Below are 24,124 nucleotides of genomic sequence, written 5' to 3' on the forward strand. Positions count from 1 at the left end.
AGAGAGAGCCAAGCTTTTTATTGACGGTTTTGATGGTAAGATTGAAATGGGTGTCAAATTTAAGGGAGTTATCAATGGTAACACCTAATAGCTTTGTGTGAGCTTCTGGTTATATAGTGATTCCATTGGAGGATGTAATAGAGAAGGTGGGGGGAAGAGTCTTGTTAGTGGGTGAGAAAGTAAGTAGTTTTGTTTTGTTGGGGTTGAGAACTAGTTGTCGACTTGAGAACCATTTTTCTATTAGGTTGGAGGTGTCTTGGGTTGAAGCAGTGAGGTCTGCCAGGTTGGAGGCAGTGCTGATGATAGTCGAATCATCTGCATATTGAATGCATGTGGCATGGGGGTGATTGTGGGCAGGTCATTAACAAAGATGGTGAAGAGAAGAGGGCCAAGAATAGATCATTGGGGAACTCCAAGTGTAACAGGTAGGCATGTAGATAATTTGTCCTGCCATAGAACAGCCTGTTGCCTATTGGACAGGTAGGATTGGAACCATTTCAGCATGGAATTGCTGAGTGATAGTTTTTTTAATGTATGGAGGAGTTGAATGTGGTTCACCATATCAAAGGCCTTGGAGAGGTCTAAGAAAAGAGCAGATGATAGTTTAATATTGTTTCTGAAGTTATTGATGATATTAGAAAAGGATAGTAGGGCTGATGTGGTACTGTGATTTGGCCTGAAGCCATGTTGGGAGTTAGCTAGAATTTTATTTTTGGTGAGGTGTTCCATCAGTTGTTTGTGGACACACTTTTCCATCATTTTGGCCAGGGGTGAGAGTATAGCTATAGGTCTGTAGTTGGTTAGCTCTAGTGAGCTACCACCTTTATGGAGAGGAATAATGTGGGACATTTTCCATATGGAGGGATGAAGGCTTCTGACAAGGTACGGTTTATGATTATGGAGACGGATAGGAAATGGCCTCAGCTGCTTTTGCAGAAACTCAGCTGGGAGAAGGTCAGCTGCTAGCTTAGTGGGTTTTAGTTTTTAAGAAGAGATGTTATAAAGGATATGGGTACTGGATCAAGGTAAATAGATGATCTGATGTAGTTGTAGTATTCTGCTGGCATGGGTAGTGGAGTGGGCCGGTTGTTTGTTTGAATTGTGTGGCCAGGGATTGTATAGTTTCTGTGAAGAAACTATTGAATGTGTTAGCAATGTTTACAGGGCACTGTTGTTTGCAAGTTGTTGGAGTGGGGGTGGTTGCCTGGCCTAGGTGCAGGAGCTTGTTTAAGCCTGACAAGAATTTTTGTGGATTATTAAGGTGTTTGTGTTGGAGGTGGAGGAAGAAGTTTTTTTTATCATTTACGATCATTCTTTTAGTTTCATTTCTAAGTTGCCGGAAGGTTTGGTGGGAGTGTGGGTCTTTAGAGGTACGCCATGTGACCCACATCTTGTTTCTAGATAGGATTTTGGATTTTGTTTCCTTAGAGAGCCATGGTGCGGTTTTAGTTTTAGTTCTAATGGACCGTATTGGAGCATGGGAATCTAGAATCTTGAGGAAGGTGGTGTTGACGTAGATAACTGCCTCTTCAATAGGAAGAGACTTGAGTATTGTCCAGTTGTGGGCTTTAAGTTCAGTTTGAAAAATGGAGGCGTTGAATTTATTATTATTCCTGATTTTTTTATGGTTGTAAGAAGGGGGGTGATTTTCTTGAATTTGATAACATAGGTGAGTAAGTGATCACTCATGTCCTCTGGGTGAGTACCTGCTGAGTACTGGTCAGGATCTTTATTAGTAAGGATCCAGTCCAGGATGCTGTCTTTGTTTTGGGGTTTACCTAGTCTGGTAGGAGTGGATATGAGCTGAGAAAAGCCATGTAGATTTATGCTATTAGATGGGGAGCTAGATGAGAAGGAATTCCAATTGATGTTGAAGTCACCTAACACTATGGATTCCTGGGGGTGAGTTTGAGTTAACCAGTGGAGAAAGTCCTCTAAGGTTTTGTTATTATTGTTGCCTGGGGGGATGTAAATACATGCTATATTTATGCTTTTATGTTTGTTTGGTTGAAGTTTTACAAGTAGAATTTCGGCATTGTTTGTTATTGTTTGTTAATATGTAGGGCAACCAAAGCCACAATCTGTAGTACACTGATATGCCTCTAGTCAGCATGATAGTTAGCAATACAGAATCGAATGGAGTACCTGACATACTAGTACAGTCATAGCAAATGTGTACAAGTGTCACGTGTGCCCCCCACATCCTACATAGTAATGTAATAACAGCCAGGTGTGCCCTCCCAACCCTATGTAGAAATGTAGAAATAGTCAGGTGTGCCCTCCCATCCTACATAGTAATGTCATAACAGTCAGGTGTGCCCCCCCCCACTCCTTTGTAAAAATGTAGAAACAGTCAGGTGTGCCCACCCCCGGCTAGGCAGAACTGTAGTAACAGTCAAAGCCAAATAATCGATGGATACCCTGCAGAGACAGCATGCTGCCTGTCAGTGTACAAGAAAAAGGTTAGCACTGCAGCACAAACTACCTGGACATGATCCCCACATTCAATACAGAAGGCCATACTGGGGCATTCTTACACCCTTAGAGAAATGAAGACAATGTCAGTCAACAACATACTGTAAGGTCATACTGGGCATGCTCACACACTAAAACACATGAAGACCATGACAGCAAACACCAGTGGACCAGACATATCTGGCAGTTGCAGTTGTTAGTGCAGACACTCATCAATATGCACCACTCATGCCTTGCTCACACAGTGGATAGGAATACAGACATATATGTCAGGACAACACACTATAATAAGCCAAAGGTAGACTTACATAGATGTGTGGAAGAGGGTGACTGTGACAAGGAGCCATCCAGACCTGTCCCACACAGCACACAGCCAAAGGTTCCCAAACACATGATGTGCAGATGTCACACACTGCAGATACTAGCCACCAGTAGCTGTCAGCATTACAGACTATGCAGTGCATGTGCCAGCTGTGCAACATGACTGTACAAGGAAGCAGTCATCTAGCAGGTGTATAGACGTACCTGTGATGTATGACCCCGTGTTTGCCTGCAGGTGATGTGTCAACCCCTAGATGAATGGATTATGGCCCATGCACACACCACCCTCCCCATAGCCCTACTATGACAAGCATGCTGAGGTCATCCAATGTGAAATACACCTTTGGGAAAATTGTAACCCAGTCATCTCCGTGATGCAACCCATCACAGCATAGTGTGATAAACTAGTTAGGTAGGAGTTCTAACCCCAGACTTGGTAATTGAGTATATTTGTATGTCTGACTGATTAGAAAGCAATGCTTTTTAGGGTACTCACACTCCTTACAATTCATATACTCAACTCTGGCACGGCTGCTGATGTCACTCACCTAGAAATACACCTCTGGGAAGGTTGTAGCCCAGTAATCTCTGTAGTGCATCCTGTAACTGCGTACTGCTGTAGTGTGTTGTAGAGCTGTGGTAGGGATCCATCCCCACCCATGGCAATTCTGGATGTTTTGTGTGTGTTTCAATGTCTGTGTATGGAAGAATGCATTATAGGCTAATCACACTCAGTTTATTTCAAATGGCCTGCTTTAGCAATCCTGCTGATGTCATTAATTGTGAAATACACCTTTGGGGAAGGAGTTCTCTAATAATCCCCATGGTGCGTGCTATAACAGCTCCATGCTGTAGTGTGACATAGAACTATGTTAAGGGTTATATACCCAAACATGTTGGTTGTGGATGTTTTGTGTGTGTCTCACTGTCTGTGAAGGGAGCATTGCATTTTAGGCTTGTCACACACAACACATTTCAAATGGCCTACTTTGGCAATCCTGCTGATGTCATTCATTGTGAAATACACTTTTGGGGAAAGAACTCTTAATAATCCCAATGATGCATGCTGTAACAGCTCCATGCTGCAGTGTGATCTAGAACTGTGTTAAGGGTTCTATACCCACACATGTTGGTTGTGGACGTTTTTGTGTCTCACTGTCTGTGTAGGGAGCAATGCATTTTAGGCTAGTCACACACAATACATTTCAAATGGCCTACTTTGGCAATCCTGCTGATGTCATTCATTGTGAAATACACCTTTGGGGAAGGAGCTCTCTAATAATCCCTGTGGTGCATGCTATAACAGCTCCATGCTGTAGTGTGACATAGAACTCTGCTAAGGGTTCTACGCCTACACCATGTTGATTGTGGATGTTTTCTGTGTGTCTCATTGTCTGTGTAGGGAATAATGTATTTTAGGCTAGTCACACACAGTACATTTCAAATAGCCTACTTTGGCAATCCTGCTAATGCCATTCATTGTGAAATACACCTTTAGGGAAGGTGTTCTCTAGTAATCCCCATGGTGCATGATATAACAGCTCTATGCTGTAGTGTGATATAGAACTTGGTTAAAGGTTCTATACCCACACATGTTGGTTGTGGATGTTTATGTGTATGTCTCACTGTCTGTGTAGGGAGCAATGCATTTTAGGCTAGTCACACTCACTATAGTTCAAATGTCCTACTTTAGCAATCCTGCTGATGTCATCCAATGTGATATACACCTTTGGAGAAAGAGTACTCCAGTTATCTCTGTAGTGTGTACTATAACTGTGTAGTGCTGTAGTGTAATAAACTAGTTAAGTAGGGTTTTACTCCCAGACATGACAAGTGTGTGTGTGTGTTTGTGTGTGTGTTTGTGTGTGTGTGTGTGTGTGTGTGTGCATATTTGTAACACGTTTCCTGTGTGGAGGTGGTTGTGAGTGTGTGGCTTTTGTGGAGTGGGTTTTGTATATTTATTATATGGTGGCCCTACTATATATCATAATGTCCACCATACAGGGATAACAGATGTGAAATAGTTGAGAGGCTGGGGTGCAAAGCCATACCCATACATGTGACATCAAGGCCAGGCAATCACAGTTAGCAACCCCAGTATTACCCAGAGCACACTCTCAACCCATGTCTCATACACACACACACACACACACACACACACACACACACACACACACACACACACACACACACATGCCTAGGCAATGACCAGTATGTGAGTAGTACACTGCATACTGGCCACTGATAGTAACTATGGGGTGATAGCTGTGGGCTACAGAGGGCATGGCACCCTGCCCATCTGTCCAATATGCATGTAGCTGCAAACAGTGCACCTTCCCCATGTTCCCCAATGGACACCTGAAACATCTGTGGAGCCATCACATGTGACCCACAAAGGACATACCATGAATGACAACATGCCCTGTATTGACAGATGCCACTGACAGCAGGGAATGCCTTTAGCATGCTATCAAATTAGGTGCAGGATAAACCTGCTGCCCATTACCAGTTCCTGCCACAGGTGGGCAAGACTGGCACATCTGATGATAATCTGTGTTCACAACATGAACCAGACACCCCAGGTACAGTTCCACATGTCACTGTACATGCATGTGGGAGGCATGCACATCCCAGACACTGTCCATGTCATGGACTAAGGAACACATACATGGCAAGCGATGCATAGCACTGGCCACACACAATAGTCACCCAGGTGACTAGATGGGTGATACAATACCCACCTGTGTGGGCAAATGTTAGAAAAATCTACATATGCTGCCTAGAAAAATATATTTACAATGTGTGCTGCTTAGGAAGATGTGTATTTAATCATTCAAACATATATAAGTTGTGTGATCAAATATATAGAGAAATGTGTGCTTTAGTTAGGAATAAATGTACTTAAATCCATAATAAAGAATAAAGGTTATGTAATGCATTTAATTCTGTCTTACTAGAATAATAGTAGAAATAAACCTGCATATTATTGCTTGAAGCACAAGCTGCAGTGTAATCAGAAATTTGACCTTGGCAGCTTGCAGATGCAGTCTGGCTCATGTCTTTCAAGTAAAGATTATTTTGCAAAGTTAGAAAATAATAAATCTGTTCGCATGTGTGTCCTCTTTCCTGCCTCCACCAGGAGAGCCTAGCCTTGCACTATCTCTGATAGTGCGCAGCTGGGAACAAGAAAGACAAAGGGAGACATTAAGGAAGACATACATCTATTGTATTTGAACTAATCAGAGAACCTTGAATTGGCTACATCCTCAGGAGGTCATCGTGACTGACCAGCTGCTTGCAAGGCTGCAACATTCTCATGGGAAAAGGACTTTTGAAAACACAAATTCAGCACTTTTATGAATTACTATGATGTAAAGACCCTGTCACTGACCACACCAGTGAGGTGGGCAAAACTGATAATGAAATGTATATAACCAATGTGTTTTGGTCAATAAAGCAGTCAAAATTCTATACAAACTTTGTGTATGGTTTTTTGCCTCCTAATGTACATTAGAGAATAAGATACTCAAGCTCTCCTGCATTATTGTTTGTTATTAATTGACATTGTGTTTGAATAACTCAATGATTTTTACAGTCTGACTCTAACGAATTTATTTAACATCTTGGTCCTAATCGTGCCGGAATTCCTTAGGTAAGCAACAGGTCAGAATATATAGGTGGTATTGAAGTCTGCGCAGAAGAAGGAAAGACCTCCGACTGAATTGTCGTGCCTAAAGAGGCTGTCCACTTGTCTGATCTGTGGCCGAAAAGCGGAAAACTGGGTCCTAAAAGCCTATCAAACATAAGCAGGAGGCTCGGGTAAGCAGAATTCCTCTCTTTGTTTTGTTTTAGATCGGGGACCAGGTTACACTGTGCTATTGCTAAGGTTTGTGATAGCAGGAGAGAGGTAGTCAAGTATTGTATCTTGAGTCATAGATCAGGAAATAAAACAAAACAAAGTAAACAGTCATTCTAGACACTACTGTGAATACGGGGAATAGAGATACCACGTGGTACAAGAGAAAGGGTTACGTAACAGTTCTGTTGTTTTTTTTCTCTCTCTCTCTCTCTCTTCCTTTTTCTCTTTCAGAGACATGGGAAATGAATGCACTAAAGGGTCACGTGACCCACCCCTAACAGAAGATGCAAAATATATGCAATTACAGAGAGCAGATAATGTGAGATATTTTGCAACATGGGTTAACAAGTATGACTTTGATGGTAAATTGGATAAAATGTCATTAGTAAAACTTTTGAGACAGTTAAAATCTGACGCAGAAGGTCAGGCAAAAAAACAACGACAGTTGGGTGTTCCTCAAGCACATAGGTGGATTGAGGAAGCGAACCGAAGGGAACAGAAAAATAAAAATGCAAAGGCATTATTTTTAGACAAAGAGGATAATAATGTAATAGTAGCATCGGTCCCTCCCCTACCACATCCACCGATGCCTTACTCAGAATATGAAGCGGGAGGGCGGGCTGACCCCCCCCCACGTTACCCAGAGACAACAGGGATATTAAGACAACCATTTGTAAGAGAACCTATCGGGACTAGATCCCGAACACGTCAAACACTTGTAGATGTTCAACCAAGCGGAATTTATTAGATGAGGGTGAGGAAATCTGTCCATTAATAGAAGTACCAAACCCGCAGGCAGGACAGGAGGGCCAGGCCTCAACTCTCTTAGTGTATAGACCATGGACACCGGAGGACATCCGAAAAGCTACAGAAGGAATTCCCCATCCAAAAATTAACTTTGAGAAATTTCTACAGGATTTACAGGGTATGAGATTGAGTTACCACTTAAATGGGGAAGAGGTAGAAAGAGTAGTTAGACAAATTTTAGGTCCAGACTGGCACATGATTTGTGGCACCTGGAATGCCGTGACGCACAACACAGGCCACTCCCACACAGTGACGCAGAACTAGATACTAGATTGAAGGGTCTTACAGACCGCATTACTGAAAATGGAAACCTAGGGCAGACTGGACTTGCATTAACCAGTGTGTACAACGAGATAATGAAACTGTGGATGCATACTATGGTAGATTGTTAGAATGTTTTAATAACCATAGTGGCATGCCTGTTCCTGAAAATCAAAAGAATGATAGTTCATATGAACAACAATTGAAGAATGCATTTTTGAAAGGTTGTATTGCCCTATCAATAGCTTCATCACGAAGCACATGATAGATCACCGAACAAGTAGGCTTCAAGCCTTGTTAGAGTATGCTAGACATGCCGAAAAACATTTTAACAGTAAAAGAAAAAGAAAACGGGTCTTCACAGCTGAAGACGGTGCGGAAGTTTTGTAGTACAAGCAGCCAAAAGGGTAAGCAAAATATTCAGGGTAACAAACGCTCTGACAAAACTCAGAAATTTATGAGAGCAGAAAGAAAAAGGTGAATGCTTCAATTGCGGTAAGGGACATTTGGCAAGGGATTGCAGGAGCAAGGCACCTGGGGAAAAAAAGGATAAGGAAGATGAGGATTGACTATATGACAGTTATGCTGCTCAGCAGTCATCAGAAGAGACTAATGAGCAGGGGATGATGTAAATACCTTAGAAGAAGCAGATGACATGCAACTGGATGTAGAAGTTGGGGAAAGTGAAGTTTTAGATCTGGCACTACTGAGCTTAGAGCTCTATTTAGCAGACAAAACCGGAAGTTACACTTCTGGTAGAAGGAGAGAAATCAAATTTTGTGTGATTCAGGAGCATCACGAACTTTGATACGTCCTTCAAAGTTACCGGAACATTCTGAGTCACCTGATTACATATTAGTGAAAGCAGCAAACGGACAGTTGTACAGGGAACCACTTTCCCATGATATAGCAATAACTGATCCAGTCTCGGCATGACCCAAAGAAGTAAAATAGTACTTTCTGCCAAATGCCCCATGAACCTATTAGGAAGAGATCTTATGCAACTTTTGGCATAGCAGTAGTCCCTACCATGAACGGTATGGAGGCACAGAGACAAACTGACACCTTTGTAGTACGGTCGGAGGGGGAGGCTTATTATTGGTACAGCCAGGATCTGGTTACAACCGGACCAGGGCAGTGACCAAGGAACTGATGAATGTAGCCACCAGCAAGGTGCCTCCCTCGATACTGACCAGCAACATTTATTACATTGTACCCTATATTATTGTAGCACACCAGGACCTGATAAAGAATACGAACAAAAGTTGTTCAGGAATCCTGCAAATAGACTGATATTACGGACCCTATACTGGGACACTGAGGGCAACAGTGTGGTGAGTTGTTCGTTACCTCAGGAGTTTTGGAATTGTACAAATCCAATAAACTACCACACGTTAGCCTAACCAAAAACAAGAATGTTAGGTGGGTAGACTTGGGTGACAAAGTGACAGGATGGGAGAGACTAACTGACTCAGAATTATCGGACTTAGGAGTACAGAAACAGAAACTGAATTGGTTACAAGCAGCCCAGCTGTACACTTACAACAGAGTGAAGACAGCTGAATGGCGTTCTTGATAGAAGAAGAAGAAAAAGCTTTGAGTGAAATACCAAATGTTCTTTGGTCAACAGGAAAATCAGATGTAGGACTTATTCACAGCAGGGCCAGTAGTTATTACACCAAAATCAGCCTTTAGACCAAGAAAAGACAATATCCTTTGAGCAAGGATGCAGAACAGGAATCAAACCTATTATAATGGCATTACTCAAGGAAGGGATACTGGTGGAATCTTTAGATTCACCATGTAATACTCCTCTATTTCCTGTAAAAAAGGCAAACGGGGAATGGCGGATGGTGCAAGATTTACAAGCTGTAAATGATGCGGTAATACCAAGAGCACCTACGGTGCCAGACCCACATACCTTATTAAATGATTTGAAGCCGCAACAGAAATATTTCACCGTGGTAGATATTAGCAATGCATTTTTCTCAATACCTATCCACCCTGACAGCCAGCATTGGTTTGCATTTACATTTCAGGGCAAAAGGTATACGTACACCCGACTACCACAGGGATATAGTGAAAGTCCAACGATATTCGCACAAGAGATGGCTAGCAACCTGGCAGGGTTTTCCACCAGGGGCAGCCAAGTACTACTTTATGTGGATGACATCTTGCTTGCAGCCCTACCCAGCAACAGTGTAGGGAAGACACAATAGCATTATTGAAATTCTTAGCTGAGCAAGGGCATAAAGTGAATAAACATAAATTGCAACTTTGGAAAGAACAGGTTAAATACCTGGGATATGTGATATCCAAAGAAGGCAGAACATTAGATGAAGAACGAAAACAACTATTTTACAAGCACCCAGACCAACTACCAAGAAGGAAATGATGTCCTTCTTGGGAACGACTAATTTTTGTCGGTTGGATACCGAATTATGCTTTAGAAACGGCTCCATTGGCTGATTTAATATTTAAAACGCCAACGCCACCACAAGAAACACTACACTGGACTCGGAAGCAGAGGCAGCTTTTGCAGACTAAAAACTGATAGTTTCATCATTAGTTTTAGGGCTTCCAATTACCATAAGAGATTTTTCCAAACTGTAGATTGTAGGCGGGGATATATGACGTCAGTACTGACGCAACAACATGGCGGCAAGCAACGCCCATAGCTTACTATTCATCACAGTTAGATCCGTGGCACGATCATTACCACCCTGCGTACAAGCAGTAGTCGCAGCAGCTATGGCAGTGCAAGCTTCAGCCTCAGTGGTGTTGTTTCATCCTCTCACGTTGAGAGTACCTCATGCAGTTGCGATAATTCTACTGCAGGAAAAATAGCATTTTATCCCCTGCCAGACATCTTTCTTGCATGACCATACTATTGAGTCAACCCCATATGACAATTGAACGTTGTACAACATTAAATCCGTCGACATTACTTCCAATTCCTGTGGATGGCATACCACACAGCTGCCTACAGGAAATGGAACAAATAACCACACCCAGACAAGATCTTACTGATGTACCTTTAGCTGACGCAGAGGTGACATTTTTGTGGATGGGTCCTGTAGACGAGGTCCTACAGGGAAGAACCTAGTGGGCTATGCAGTAGTGACTGATGACGAAATCATAGAAGCACAACCCCTGCAACATAACCTGTCAGCTCAAGCAGCAGAATTGATAGCTTTGACACGTGCTTGCACTCTAGCGAAAGGCAAATGTGTTAACATATATACTGACAGTCAGTGCGCTTTCTCTACAGTGCATGTCTTTGCACAACAATGGAAAAACAGGGAATGATAACATCTACTGGCAAGCCGATTAATCATGCGCAATTAATTCTGAACCTGTTAGATTCTATTCAGTTACCCACTAGAATAGCTATCTGTAAATGTGCAGCCCATACAAAACAACAAGACAGAATTTCAAAGGGAATGCTCGGGCTGATGCAGCTGCGAGCAAGCTGCCTCAAACCCAGAAACTGTGCTTTTGAATGAAGAACTACAACCTTCCGAGACTCTAGATTTAGAAATGTTAAAAACAATGCAGACATTAGCTACAAAAGCAGAAAAGCAAAAGTGGATAAAACGAGGAGCAATCCTTGAAGAGGGACTGTACATCTCCAAAGAGAAAAGCCCATATTGCCATCTAATTTATTTAGATATGCAGCTTTGTTGAGTCATGGGCAGAGCCATGTCTCAACAGGGGGGATGGTACAGTTAGTTAACAAAACATTCCAAACATATGGATTTACAATTATACACAAAAATTTTGTGCAACATGTCATATTTGTAGCAAACATCATGCACAGGGAGCATTTAAACCAAAGCGAGGAGTTTTCCAACACCACCCTATCCGTTCCATACTATTTGTATGGATTTCATAGAACTGAACAAATGTGAAGGGAAAAATACTGTTTAGTAATCATAGATATGTTTTCAAAATGGGTAGAAGCTTTTCCAACTAGAAATCCGGATGCAGCAACAGTGGCAAAGGCCCTAGTGAAAGAAATCATTCCTAGATTTGGCATACCGGAAAGAATTTATAGTGACAATGGGACACATTTTGTTAACCAGACAATACAGCAGCTCGAGATTTTTGGGATTTCTTTGAAAAACCATTGTGCTTATCACCCTCAGTCAGCAGGACTGGTGGAGAGGTACAATGGAATCTTGAAAACAAGTTGAGAAAATTAATGAGTGAGACTCAAAGACTTGGATTTGCTGTCTGCCTTTAGCACTGCTGAGCATGAGAACTGTTCCAAATGTAAAGGGCTTGACCCCTTTGAAATAGTGTTTGAAGGGCATATTGTGTGCCACAATGGAAGGCCCTCATGCCTGCAGAGCTGGAGGCCGATGGCTCATTAGCTAGTTATATGAAAAGTTATTAACAAATAAGACTGTTTTGCAGTTGAACTCTTTTCAGATAAACAAGAAACAAAACCAGAAGCCGTGCTGACCCGGGTCCTGGATTTGGCTGAAAATCATAAAGAGAAAGAACTGGGCGAGTCCAAGTGGGAAGGTCCGTACCAGGTACTGTTGGCAACACCCACTGCAGTGAAGATTGCTGAGAGATCATCTTGGGTTCATTTAACCCACTGTAAACCTGTTAAGAAATTCAGTTTGGACATACCACAGGAACAGGATGGCCAGAGGCAGAATGAATAAAAATGTGAAACAACCCCAGAGACACTGGTTCACTGGCCTACTGATCATACACTTAATAACTATGTTTGTAGTAACTTTTTTGTTGTTATGGTTTTTCTTGCATATAACTACAGAAGTGAAATTAATAAAACGTGATGAAGGACTGGCTACAGACTGGCACCCAAACTTTAACACATACCTGGCTATGAAACGAGTTTATGTAGAGACTATGAACGTTTCAAATTGCTGGGTCTGTACTGCAATACCCACAGCATATGGAGGACTTTTGATGTCTGCTGTCCCCTTGGGAATAAATGCAACTTGGGAAAACCTGTTATTTGACACAGGCACTGTGAGATCACAAGACAAAGTGGCATTACATTTGCCTGTTACTCAGAAAGGAATTGTTTGTTTTGTTAAAAATGATACACTCCAGGTTGGTTGGAGTAACTGTAATATAACTGTGTCTTACAAATGTTATATAAAACCTATAGACCAAGGTACTAGTTGCAGCACGAATTATGATTCATATTTAAGCTTGATGAAAACAACATTGAGAAATGTGCAAAAATCTCCTGAAATATATAGACAATTCTCTGTTATAGATAAGAAAATGTTTCATTCAGGGTTAACCCGCATCAGTACAAAAGTAGAAAACTGTTATTTTGTTTGTGGGAAAAAGGCCTATAAATGGTTACCTGAGAATTGGTCCGGCAGTTGTTTTTTGGGTTATCTGGTTCCAGCCATAAGACATACTGCAGAATTGCCCCTGGGTAAAATACGTAATGTAAGAGATGTAGCTCACCGAGCTGAAAATACAGTCAGAAAACCTACTAATCCAGTGGGTAAGATTGAAGCAAGCTGGAAGGATCATTCGTCTGTGAAGGACAAAGAAAAATTGACCCATATGGACTTGAGTGACAGTGTTATATCCTGGGCTGGAATATTCCCAACCTATGGAGCAGTCAAATCGATTTGGGAATTGAGAAAATTGTCAAAACTTCTCGAAGTAATGAGCAATGCGACTTTTTCCGCTCTTGAACTTGTGACTGATGAGATGAATGCAATGAGAACAGTTGTATTACAGAACCGAATGGCTCGACTTCACCCTAGCGGCGAGAGGTGGTGTACCGCGCTTATCAAAGAAGAATGCTGTGCGTACATTCCAGACAACCAGCATGAAATTAATGATCACCTGGAGGTAATACAGCAGGTGTCAGCAATGGCAGAACCAGGCCCAAACCCACTGATGAACTTTTTCCAGAATCTGTTTGGGGGGTGGGGGTCGGTCCTTATGAACATTCTGATTGCAATTTGTGTGGTAATGCTCATAATTGGAGCATGTGTCTGCTGCGGGATACCCTGTGTGAAAAAATTAGTTAAAGACTTAGTTGATGTATCAGTGACTGAAACTATGTACCATGATATAGAATTGAATTTGTTGATACCAAGTGAAAGTCTATCTGAAATATAAAACAAATGACTTACTTAGCTGAAAGTCCTTGAAAGGAAAAGGCTAAGAAATGAACTAATACTGTTTATGTTTCACATAGCATTAAATGCATTAAAAGGAGGGAGAATGTTAGAAAAATCTACATATGCTGCCTAGAAAAATATATTTACAATGTGTGCTGCTTAGGAAGATGTGTATTTAATCATTCAAACATATATAAGTTGTGTGATCAAATATATAGAGAAATGTGTGCTTTAGTTAGGAATAAATGTACTTAAATCCATAATAAAGAATAAAGGTTATGTAATGCATTTAATTCTGTCTTACTAGAATAATAGTAGAAATAAACCTGCATATTATTGCTTGAAGCACAAGCTGCAGTGTAATCAGAAATTTGACCTTGGCAGCTTGCAGATGCAGTCTGGCTCATGTCTTTCAAGTAAAGATTATTTTGCAAAGTTAGAAAATAATAAATCTGTTCGTGATGTGTGTCCTCTTTCCTGCCTCCACCAGGAGAAGCCTTGTGCCACTATCTCTGATAGTGCAGCTGGGAACAAGAAAGACAAAGGGAGACATTAAGGAAGACATACATCTATTGTATTTGAACTAATCAGAGAACCTTGAATTGGCTACATCCTCAGGAGGTCATCGTGACTGACCAGCTGCTTGCAAGGCTGCAACATTCTCATGGGAAAAGGACTTTTTGAAAAACACAAATTCAGCACTTTTTATGAATTACTATGATGTAAAGACCCTGTCACTGACCACACCAGTGAGGTGGGCAAAACTGATAATGAAATGTATATAACCAATGTGTTTTGGTCAATAAAGCAGTCAAAATTCTATACAAACTTTGTGTATGGTTTTTTGCCTCCTAATGTACATTAGAGAATAAGATACTCAAGCTCTCCTGCATTATTGTTTGTTATTAATTGACATTGTGTTTGAATAACTCAATGATTTTTACAGTCTGACTCTAACGAATTTATTTAACAGCAAATGCAGACACTACAGGCCTGAGCCACAATGCAGACCATTGTCATTGTGGCCTGATGCCAAGGTATACCTATCACCTAGCCTTGTACAGCCATCTGGCACAGTCAACCACCACACACCCATGCAGACATGCACCCAAACATGTCAGTACTGGCACCATGTGTGTGTGTGTGTGTGTGTGTGTGTGTGTGTGTGTGTGTGTGTGTGTGTGTGTGTGTGTGTGTGTGTGTGTGTGTGTGTGGTGTATAGTGTGTATGTTGACATCCACACTCCGTACAACCCCCATGGGCATACTGACTCATGCTGTCTGATGTCAGACACCTCCCCATACCCTTTGCCCACACAACCCCCATATGACCTGTGTAGCATGTGATACCTGCACAGTGATGTGTTGTGGAAATCCCACTACTGATGAGTTGTACTCCTGGCCCTGCCAAGTGTGTCACTGTGTGTGCATCCTTGTGAGTTTGGCTGTGTTGATGCTGACACCTGTTCATGTGGACAGGTTCATGTACGTCACCTACCGTATAGCTACTGTATCCCTGTTGCAGATGTCAGTCACCATCACATATATGTTCTGAGGGCTCCACAGTAGATACCCATGTGGAGCATCCAATAACTGCATAGAACTGTTATAGCACTACATAGTTGTAATGGGTTTGATACCCTGTGCTGGTAGGTGTGTGGCACACACATGCTTAGTTTTTACTCTCCCACCACTCCCTGACTTGTCTTTGCCTCTGTCTGCCTCTCCCACTACGACTCTGGTGGATGTGGAGACCTACATCTGCTTTGCTTGGCAGCAGCATGTGTATTTTAAGTGATGCTCAAGATCAGCTAATGGCATCTGCACAAATTGCAGCCCTCCCTTAGCTGAATGCATGTGGAACAGCTGTGGTAACATTCCCATAGGCAATAGCATGGAAACACACTCCAATATCTAGGAACATCATGTTGGTGTTTGCCCTTTCCATTCACTGTGAGCAAGAGCTAGATCTGTTGTTTGGCAAACAGCATATCAGATGTATTCGGGATTTACCTCTGACAACATACATTGTGGAAACAGGCCAACACACAGGAGGGGGATGTGCCTGACCTGAGTATAGACTGTAAGTGCTGCTATACTGCATTTGGAGTAATATTGGTTTAACAGATTGTGTGTGTGGAGATGACTGTCCTACATGTTTCAATACCTGCCATCTCAGTGCCATGTTTATGAGGAATCCCCATCTACAGGGTCATCTGCAGACAGGGCAGTGTGTTGTGCCTTTGGTTTCATGTGTTACGAATGGAGCATCTATCTGTGGACTGCAGAAGATAGTGTGAGGACTGCAGTCTGTAGATGGTGAAAGCCATGACAGTTACTGGCTTCTTATCTCTCATAGGACATATGTTGCAACAAACCCTGTTACAACAGTAAATGTATGGGGTTATCACGGCAACATTTCATTATTGGCCCTATGTATGTGCTTCCAGCTCAACTCTGTCAACCTGTGTACATATATCATTCATGAAGTAGTGCATATGTGTTGTACACCATAATTAGTGTCATCATATCTGATGAGAAGCCAGTGAGATATCAGACTGCTACACATGTTATGTACAGTAGGGGTTATATTTGATGACATAACCTGGACATTCTGTGGATGATTGTACAGTATTGAGGTCTGTGTACTTATGGTGAATGCTGACAGTGTATGTATTACTGTAGCCTGTGTACAGACTGTGGTAGATGTTATTGTTCTAGGTCCCGTCCGATCTGATGTTACATGCTGCTCCATTGTAAGGTACCTTATTGGCGTACATATTTGTAGGGCCATACACACACATGTCCCATACCACAGACAGCTACCAGACCAGACTGTGGAGCAGCACAGTATATGTAGGGTCAGTCTGTGAGTGGCACATATGAGGATGGTGTCGAACAGATAGGCCATATGCTGTAATATTATGCTAGCTTAACATGTGTGGCTTTGGCTGTGTTCACATTGGTTGTGGTTATGAACTTTCACACAGGTGTATCTTACCCTGTGCTGTGACATGCCTGTAGAGCCTGCTATATATGCAGGTACATGTGCATTCCCTCATAGGAGACGTAGGCCAGTGTTGAGACAGTCTGCCTGTAGCCTGCACAGTGCATTGGTACATGCCTAGTAGCTTAATGTACATACTCAGTGAAATGTCATGTGCAGATACTTGTCAGGTGTACTGCTGCTGGGTCTTCCTTAACATTCATGTATGTCAGACAGAGCAGTGGGATGCTGTGCAGATGTAAGTCAATATCTAGTGGGTAGTATGTGGCCACGGCACCCCTGTACCAGTGGTTATTATGTGTCAGGCCAGACAAGGGTGTGTGAATGAATAACCTATGGTGGCAAATGTATTCCAGTCGTTTTGTGTTATACCCATCTACATGGCTGTCTACATCCATATTGTCAGGCATGGTACACATGTCTAGCACTAAGGGGTTATGTGTATACCTCTGGACCGTACAGAGTGTGTTAGAATGTTCACATACATTGGCCAATATCTCTGCTGCAGTCCACGGGGGCATTATGTGTTAGCAGCGGTACTTTACTATGATGTCCTTAGGATGTCTGTCAGTAGCCAATGGCACACATGTTATAAGCAGATGTGACCTCCAACACACACCATGTCTGTGATGACAATCGCAATGACAGTAGCAATAGTCTACTAATATACCTGCTATACATACCTGACATCACCTTGCACTATGACTGTGGGACTATAGAGGCTGGGGTAGGGTATACTCCATGTCCAGGACATATGGTGGAAATATATGTACATATTATTATCCAGATAGCCATATATATATATATATATATATATATATATATATATATATATATATGATTACACATTTGTAGTACTTCTAATCACCACTGTCATGGCAACTACCTACTCTAACCCCCTACATCATGTGAGCGGGGTCCCCTTACATTGTCTGTGTGATGGACATCCTTCCTGCTTGTGGGCATCAGTGGTACAGACAGCAGGAGCAATACCTCTTACAAGAAAACCGGCACACTCAGGGCAGCTACATATTTGTAGGAAGTTCAGAAACTATAGACAGAGTGTGAGTACAGTTGTGTTATGCTTATATAGTACTGGTGTTAGAGGGTGTGTGTGTACATACTACTTTACATTGGACTGCAGTATGTCTGCATAGCTCTCAACTGTGGGCCTATCCTCTTGGTGGCCAGAGGTGTGCCTATCATGTGTTGTCTGTCCACCACACAAGTCCTGTGTCAGATATTTCTTTGGCAGTGTGGGTGTTGAGTGCTATCAGTATGTGGCTACATCCATTTCTGTTTCTAACCTCAATTTCCTGACTAACGGTATGTTGCAGACTATCCTGTAACACCAACAACTTGCTTAGTGTATGGCAACATTTTTCCACATTTGTACCTGTGTTCCAGCCACTGTCCTCCACCTACATACCAAGCTTTGCACATATGACATGCTGTTGGGGGTTGTTCCACAGTGGGCTGTGAGAATATCACACTGCCATTGCTACCATCAGTCCACTGCTGTTGTATCCCCCACAAATAGGGTTTGGCTGGGGCCATATATGTGTGGGCGTCACCTAAACAATACATGTGTGCTGTTATGCACTCCATCGGCCAGTGCATGTAACAGTGGTATGTGGCCCTGTATTATTATTGAGTCAACCCCAACAAAACAAAACTACTTACTTTCTCACCCACTAACAAGACTCTTCCCCCCACCTTCTCTATTACATCCTCCAATGGAATCACTACATCACCAGAAGCTCACACAAAGCTATTAGGTGTTACCATTGATAACTCCCTTAAATTTGACACCCATTTCAATCTAACCATCAAAACCGTCAATAAAAAGCTTGGCTCTCTCTATAAAGTAAAACACTTTCTCACTCCTCATGCTAAAATTACAATTGCCAGCACACACCTACTATCAACTCTTTTCTATGCCTCCCCCTCTTTACAAACCTAAACAAGACAACCCTTAACAAACTTGCTTCTTGTTACAATCACATAGCTAGATTTGCCAAAATTCCACCTTTAGAACGCACCACTGCACTAACTTGAAGCAACTAGGGTGGTTAGAGTTTTCCAGCCAACTCCATTTCAACCAACTCAAAATGGCTCACCAGATACTGTATCACCCAGAGAAAACACCAGCTCTGAAAAACATCATTCACCCCTATATTAACCTGCAATCTTTACGCTCCTCCAATAAGATCTTAGCTCAAACTACCAAAGCCAATAATTCTGCTGGGGATTCTCTAATCTCAAACTTTGTAGGTAAAATGTGGAACTCCCTACCGACCATGCACACCTCAGAACCTTCACTCCTACAATTCAAAAAAAAGCTTAAACCCCATCTCAATACTCTCTGGCAATGTCCCTGTTCCAAACCTGATTAACCACTATCATTTACCCTTCTCTTACCTCAGTATTCTTAACCGCTTTTTAACAAGGCGCCTCGCCTTTATAACTGACCTATGTTTTTTTTTTTATATGCTGCTGTTATTTTTTTTCCCAAGATGTGATGTATCTTTATATTGTATTTGGAACTCAACTATCTTCCTTTTTTGCATTAACAATGTTTATATGTCTGTAATGTACCTGGAGCTTTTCTCCCCGGGCCTCCGCTGAAAATGGACATGTATCCAGTCGGACTCTCCCGGTTAACAAATGTAAAATAAATAAATAAATACATAAAAATAAATGACCTAAACTGTTAAAAGATTTGGGGGTATCAGGGGTGAGCTGCCTTAAGGTATCTGTATGTAAAGTACCATATACTTCACCTGTATGTACATTACTTACATATATTGGGTTAATGCAAGACTACTGCCTCCTTCCATACAGACTGTTCTGTTTGTCAGAATGCCTTGTTATGTAACAGTTACAACCCATTTTGTCACATGATGTTTTTACCACCTAGTGATTTCATACAGAGTGTAGATAGAGGCTGCTGAACTATACACCTGCATTACATACTGTTGATTGTTTGGTATCTTTTGGCCCAGTCTGCCATCACTATTGTACAATTTGAAGGGCTTGGACTGGACAGCAACAGCTGCGAACCTTTCCAGACTACTGTATTAGTATAACTGTTTCACAGTTGTATTACTCTGTTTATATGGATGTCAGTGTTTGAACAGTTATATGACATGGCATATAGACCTGTAATAGTACACAATTAAAGGTATTCCATTTCTGCATACCTGTGTGTGGTGTTTTCCCTGTGACCTCTCTGTGGGTATATGTTGCAGGTGATTGTCATTTGTATGGGTGGCCCATACAGTGTCCAGATGTTCAGGTGTTAACTGTAGGCATAGTGGCTGTTCCATATTGTGTGCACCTTCTACATATGCATCTTACTGTACATATATCTGCGTGTGTATGTGTAGTCATGTATATATATATATATATATATATATATATATATATATATATATATATATATTTATGTATGTATCTGCATATCTGTATATGTATATCTGTATCCTGGAGATGTTGATGGTTTGCACATATTACATTTCTTATGGGAGGCAGACTGTACTGCGTGATATGTTGCCAATACCAGCCTGGCATCATCATACAGGTGGGATAACTGTTAACATCTTGTGCCCATGTCATGTCAGGTCCTGGTTATGGGATCTGCAACACTTAATAGTGTGTTGCAGGGCGGACTTGTCTGGCTGTCGGGGGGGGTCTATTCGTACAAGACATATAGTGTGTGCGGCCTCTCAATCCCATTAATGGTGCATGTGCACATATGTGCTTTTGTTATTCTGCTATTTCTATCTACAGATGTGTGGCCATATATACCTATATAGATATATATATCTGCTTACATATATTTACCTATGTCCGTATATACATACATAGATATATATATCTGCATATGCATATGTAACTTGCTGTGTATATGTAGACATACAGGTGTAGACACATATATGCGTCGGTGTTTGCATTTGCATGTATATAAGTTCATATATATTAATATATCTGTATATAGTTATAGAAAAAAAGAATATATATATATATATATATATATATATATATATATATATATATATATATATATATATACAGATGTTTAGACACACATACATCTAGATGTTGGTATACATTCTCTGTACTGTTGCATGACTGGACTGAATGATTTGTTTGTTTGTGTCTTTCGGCTTTTCCCGGTTAGGGGTCGTCACAGCGAAACTCCAGTCCGCTAATGATTGGCAGTTGATTTTTATGTACTGGCTTGCCAGGCCTGACGTACAACCTTCAACGAAAGTACGCCCATTCACGCATGTCTCCACGCAGAAGACGCTCTAGCTGGAAATCGAACCGGACAGCATCTTACTGTGAGGCGACAAAGCTACCGCAGCGCCACCACCGCGGGTACTGGACTGAATGATATGTTTCTGAAAACATCAGCATTATTTGTATCTGTCATGGCTTAGTGGTAAATCACTTTGTCAATAGTGTTTAGGGTCTTGGATTTGAACATTGCAGGAGTTGTTGGTTTTGTTGCTGGGCAGAACACAGCCCATTAGATACAGAGGGATTAAGGCACTTTTGAGTAGTTGTAAGTTGGTTTAAGCCTGTTTGCACAGGGTAAGCACTGCCTGCACAGGTTAAGCAATTTAGAAGCTAACTAAGTATAAGAAACTGTAACCAGAATTTAGCAGTGCTTACCTCCACGCAAACCAACGCAAACCCACTTAAAACTGCTTTAAAGTGCCTTAATTACTCTGTATCCAATGGCCCTAGTTCTGCCTAGCAACCAAATAAAGAGCCTCAAACACAGGACCATGCCCACCACAGCCAAAGGGATTTACCACTAAGCTATCTCAGATATACATAGCCCTACTGTATTCACAAACATATCATCCAGCCCAGTTACTAAACAGTACAGAGGGTACATCCCCTTGCACTGATAGGTTGGGACTATTGGGGCTGATGTAGGGCTCCAGTCCATGTGCAGGACATATGGCGAACATATATGTATATATAATTATACATATATCCCTATAGATATATACACATATACATATCTTGCTTACTGTATGACAACAGTTTTACACTTACAATTTACAATGTAAGCAATTTTGAGGCTAACCTGGTGTAACTGGATGTTACCTGCAGTTGAAAATGCTTACCATCATGCAAATATGCTTACAACTGCTTACAAGTGCCTTAATCACCCTGTATCCCATTGCCTTTGTTCAACCCAGTAACATAATTGACAGACACAGAAAGGCCCATACCCAGGACCTTGCATAACACAATCATAGTGAATTAACACTACACCATGTCGGAAATACATAAATCCCAGGTATTCCCAGACATATCATGCAGCACAGTCAATCTGCATAAGGAGAATTGTACTAATATCATAACACTCAACATCTTATTGCAAACATTCTGGACACAGTGTGACAAAAGTGGGGTACCAGTTGGGATGAATATGAAATATTGTTTATATACATGTAAAATGTTGCTAGTTAAACAGTGATCTGTTGTAATACACATAATCTGAACAACATGATGTCTGAAACTGTAATGTATCATCATTCCTGAATGACCACATGCCTGACATCATCCATATCAATTTCCAGATGAATGTGGGACAGCCCAATATTGTGAGCCAATCATGCATGGACATATGGACAGTTATAGATCTGTAAATGTAGCGGGATACACAGGTATATATAAATGTATGACTCACATATGCATCATGTCACATCAATGGTATATAGGTAGATAGATAAATATGTCCACATATATTATATATATATATATATATATATATATATATATATATATATATATATATATATCTACAAATATATAAGAATAGATATGTGAATTGCATCACCAAATAGGAATAACAACCGGAACCTCCACCACAAAATAACTGACCTTATGCAGTTAATGGGGGTGGGGCTCAATTGAGGGATATCTGGTGATGACTGCTATGTTCCCCCACCATAGCTGTAACAGATATGCTGTGCAAAGCAATATCCAGCACATGCAATTCTTGACCCCAGGACCCTCCACAACACAGCTACAATGGTTTAACAGTAAGCCAATACAACTGTATAAAGTCAGGGCAATATCTGAAACATATTATCCAGTCCAGTCATGCAACTGTACAGAGAATGTATACCATCATCTAGATGTATCTGTGTGTAATTATATTAATATCTAAACTGATGCAACATATGTATGTATGTATATATATAGCTTCCTAACACTATATACATATATATTACTATATATAAACATATATGCATGCAAATGCCTACATCGACACATATATGTGTCTACACCTATATGTCTACATGTACACAGCAAGTTACATATGTGTATGCAGATATACATCTATGTAGGTATATACAGACATAGCTATATATATGTCAGCAGATTTATATCTCTAAATTGTTATATATGGCCATACATCTGTAGAGAGCAATGGGAGATTAACACACATATGTCCACATGCACCGTTACTGGGGTTAAGAGGCCCCACACACTATACATCTTGTACAACTAGGCATCCCCCCACAGCCAAACACATCTGCCCTGCAATACACTACCAAGTGTTGCAGATCCCGTAAGCAGGACCAGACATGACATGGGCATAGGAAGTTAACAGTACTACATCCCACCTGTATGATGTCAGGCTGGTATTGGTGACATTTCATGCAGTACAGTCTGCCTCCCATATGTAATGTAAAATGTAGTAGCCATCAACATCCCCAGGATACAGATACACAAACACAAAATGGAGATACATATATACATATGCACATATATATATATATATATATATATATATATATATATATAAATATATATATATATATATATATATATATATATATATATATATAAATATATATATATATACATATATATGGTTATACATGTGACTAAACATGCACACACAGATATATGTACAGTAAGATACATATGTAGAAGGTGAACACGATATGAAACAGCCACTATGCCTACAGTTAACAGCTGAACATCTGGACACTGTATGGGCCACCCATACAAATGAGAATTGTTGCCTGCAACATATACCCACAGAGAGGTCATAGGGAAAATAGCACACACAGGTTTGCAGAAATGGAATACCTTTAATTTTGTACTATTTCTGTTCTATATCCCATGTCATATAGCTGTTCAAATACTGATCTCCATATAAACAGAGGAATGCCACCGTGAAGCAGTTATACTAATACAGTAGTCTGGAAAGGTTCACAACTGTTGC

The sequence above is a fragment of the Protopterus annectens genome, chromosome 3.part0 (genome assembly GCF_019279795.1).
Source record: "Protopterus annectens isolate FY-2018-M chromosome 3.part0, PAN1.0, whole genome shotgun sequence".
Lineage (NCBI taxonomy): Eukaryota > Metazoa > Chordata > Ceratodontiformes > Protopteridae > Protopterus > Protopterus annectens.